General features: G+C 48.1%; 1 non-coding gene across 1 annotated transcript; it reads left to right on the top strand.

The window, feature by feature from the left end:
• The first annotated feature begins 570 nt into the window (after nucleotides 1–570).
• On the top strand, nucleotides 571–701 carry LOC114615950. Its single transcript, XR_003710554.1, has one exon. It is a non-coding gene; the product is annotated as a small nucleolar RNA SNORA17 (small nucleolar RNA).
• Nucleotides 702–4,007: the final 3,306 nt, after the last annotated feature.

The raw sequence follows: 4,007 nt of genomic DNA, 5'->3' as shown, positions 1-4,007 counted from the left end.
CACACTGAGTAAGAGCTGTAGAGCCAAGTTGGAACTGGGAGCAAATGTTGGCCCAAAGGATGTGTCCAGGGAGAGGGAGGCTCAGGGGTGGGAGGAGGAGGCTGACCAGGGACTCCGTGAGAGTAGCAGCACTTAATGAAGCATCCCTTATACTACAAAGGAACAAAAGGAGCCAGTGCCCTATTATCCCTCTTTGTTTCCTTAGCTATCCCTGGTTTTATTTTGAGAACACACTGTCACTGTGTCCCATATCCCTGCCTTTGCTGTTTGCATTTAAAATACAAAGATAGGCAGTGGGTTCACATAGCTCAATTACAGTTCCATCTGAAGAGTCACTCGGAGATTGACTGATAGACATCCTAGTGATGAATTTAGGATGAGACATAGAGAGTAGAAAATGTACAACACAGTGGCAGGCAGATATAAAGACCGGAGGAGGAAGGAAATGATGGGAGGACCCAGCAAGACGACCTTCAAAACCAATGGCCATCCCATTTATTCAATGGAACACTGATTTCAGTTTCATGTCAATAACTATTCAGTAAGCCATTTGACATTAAGAAAACACTGAATGCCCTTAAAGGCCTTGCAGGTGTGGCTGCTATGTCACATGTGTGTCAGTAGGTGGCCGAGAGGAGAGAAGCTATGTCTATGTTCAGTGTTCTGATCAGGAACATCTGAATGATTAGTAGCCTAGCGCTCTGAAAAACAGCAAGCCTGAGACAACCCTTAAGTTACTGGGGGGTGGACAGGGGGCTAGCCAGAGATGACCACCAGTTGAGGACCAGGCAGGCTCAGATAGGCTCCAAGCAAGGATGGGAAGCAAGCCAGAGACTAGAAGAACCCCACCTAGGACCATGAGCCCCTGGAGGGAGTGAGCCAGAGACAGATGACCCTTACAAAAGGGCCACTCATTGGACCAGGTGAGGAGGAAGCCCAAGACAACCCCCCTGACTTGTGCCATGGGCCCTGAACAGGAAGCTAGCCTGTGTAGCCTGAGATGACCACCAGTCCAGTGTTGGGCAGGCCTGGGGTGCAGACCATGCTCAAGATGACCCCTGCCTGGCACCATAATGCACGAGTGGAGCATTGCACTTCCAGGTCCACTCCTAAAATGACCCCAGACACTCAAAGACCCTGGGCTCCACTAAGAGGCACAAGTAAGTGGTGGAGAAGTGGAAGAGGAAGAGAAACAGAAAGATGTGGGCACAATGAAGAGAGGCAGAACTGGAGACTCGAGGGTAGTGAGGAACAGCCTGGTGTGAGTGGCCAGTGATGCCACCTGGGACCATAGCGGGACCCTAATCTATATACTGCCACTGAGGGTCACGTCTGGGTCCATGCCTCTGCAGTAATAGGGATCTGTTGCCAATAAAGGCCAGGTGGATATCCCTGATCTGGGCTGTTACCTAGGGACTTGCTGAAGTTCCAGGGCTGTGCAGAACTGGCCCCACCCCTCCCCTGGGCTTCATGGGAGAGTTGGCTCTGGAGGCATGAGAAGAGGAGAGCTGACCCTGCCACTAGTCAGCTGCAGTACTTGCTGGTGATTGAGCCCATTGGCCCTACCTATGAGTATGGGAGAGCCGGCCCTACCATCCCTTTCCAGTGTGGGTATTGTGGACAAGGAAGAGATACTTCCTCTCTGTTTATCCCTTGCTACCTGGGGCAGGCAGGAGTCCTGAGAGTTGGAGAACTAGCCCTGCCCCTCACCAGCTGCAGCACTCTGGAAAGGGAAAGTGGACTCTGCAACTGGCCAGGACAGCACAGTAGACCCAGCCCTGGTGGTAGTGGAGGGGAATGGCTTAGCTGTCCCTAGATAATGAGTGTAGGAGAGCCAGCCTTGACTCTTGCCTGCTGGGCAGTGACACAGATGAGAGAGAGACAACCTCTTCCTGTCCCTCACCCCCTCACATCATGCCATGTATGGCAGGCAGGAAAGCTGGCCCAGGGATCATGAAAGTGGGGGAATTGGCCATGTTCCTCACAGCTGCGATATTTGGGAAAGTGAGTCCTGCACCTTGCCTGAGCAGCAGGGTATTTGCTGGTGAGCTGGCCCTGGGGATAGGAGAGCTCATGGTTTGACAAGCTCAGATACCCCTTAGGTCCAGATCCAGGGCTCTGAGTTGGTCCACCCCAATATCTACCTTATAGAAGAGCTGCTGGAGTGCATGAAGGAGCAGTCCTGCAGATCCAAAACTACAGGATCTCCATGACACAGGGCAACAACAGGATATCTGAAAGGAGTCCCAGTGAGGTGCCAGTACTGGTAGAGTAGCAGAAGCCAGAGGCCTCATACCAGAACAACGAGTCATTGCAATGAACATTTGTGAGCAAAGAACTGTGGGGGAAAGGTATACTTGTGGGACACACTGTGAGAAACCTAAAGCTTCTACAAGATTCTCTTCTCTGTGACAGGGAGGTTGTAAGGGTGGAGGGGAAATAAGTGCAATTGGGTGGCTTGCCATGAAATTCATGAAGAAGTAATAAAAGATTTAAAAAAGAAAAGAAAAGGAAAAACTCTGACAAGCATACTATCCAGTGTGATATGGGAAAAAAAATCAAAGTCAAGCAGGCTGAGGTCACCTGGTGAGTTAGTGTTGGAGATGAGGTAAGAACTCAGTTCTCTCTGTGCTTATAAGTCCCCCTTCAAGCACCATATACATTTAATCATATTGGACCATGATCCTTTTCTCCCACTTTTCGTATCTCATCACACAATTATCAGATACCGTGCTTCATTATTTCATACTAAGATGCTTAGAAAATCAATGGCCTGCAGAATTGGCTGAAGCGATGGCCATCACTACTCCTTGCCTATTTGTCCTTTCTTCTTTTGTGGTGGATTTTAGTTTCTTTCTTGGAATCCATGTTTAGTTTTTGGTCTTGTTTGCAGGGGCTGGGCCCTTTTTCAGACTTTATCTTGGACTCTGAATCTTGATTGGAAAGAATAAATCAAGACCTGTGAGTAGTCGCTGAGAGGATGCGTTTAACTGTGTCTCGCAGGGTAGGAGGGGATGTCGCTTCTACTTTTACAGCACACACATTATTACACAGATAATACTGTTTCCCCCACTGAACCTTGTGAACTACAGGCCAACTGAGGCTGGAAACAGTAGTAGCATCTTGTAATTATGAACAGATGACATGGGATCAATGGGAGTGATCAGGAGGGGAAGGAAACAGAATCACAACACTTGACAATGTCACTGAGGATCAATCAAGCTCTTCCTCTGAACCTTTATCTAGGGTTTCATTTAGAAATATTTCAGGAATACAGAGCCACTGGGATTCATTTTATCACACCACCATCAAATAGCCAGGGTTGGAGTCAATCTCAGCTGGAGTACCAGCAAGCCCTCTAAGTGGAGATTATAAACTATCCATTTCACAAGGTGAAGTTCTAATGCAAATCATGATGCTCCTGAAAATGCTATCATTCCTGTCATATTTGTTAGCATTATGTGATATGTAAGTAGCAGTGCCACCCTCAGGCTCCATAGGCACAGAGCATGCTGTGAAACCCCCCTGTGCTTCCAAGAAAACCTCTGCATCCAGAGACTTTGCCTTTCCTTTTTCTCTTAAGAGCACATAGAAAAGTGCCGAGTCCAGCTTGGCCATGTCAGGGACAGTATGGCATGGTTTCCTGCCCCTGGAACAGAGACAGCAGGGTATAGGCCTGACTCCAGGGGTATTGATGGTTGCTGTGGGTGCAAGGCTTGTTTGTATACTTTGGGTTGGAGGATTTCTTAATGGAATGCAGAGATAACACCTTTGATAAGCAAATGGGATTTTATCAAGTTACTTTGGGGCTAACATTCCATGAAAGTGTTTCTAGCATTTTAGTGCCTATGTGACTGCAACATTAGTGTGTGTGTGTATGTGTGTGTGTGTGTGTGTGTGTGTGTGTGTACCAGGTAACTCCATACCCCTTTGCACTGAGCTGTGGAGTGCTCTACAGATTTCAGGTGAGAGGTCATGGCTCCAATGTATGAAAGAGAAATAAATCT

This window comes from Grammomys surdaster, unplaced genomic scaffold (genome assembly GCF_004785775.1).
Source record: "Grammomys surdaster isolate TR1022 unplaced genomic scaffold, NIH_TR_1.0 130, whole genome shotgun sequence".
NCBI lineage: Eukaryota > Metazoa > Chordata > Mammalia > Rodentia > Muridae > Grammomys > Grammomys surdaster.
This window is presented reverse-complemented; position numbering and strand designations above follow the sequence as displayed.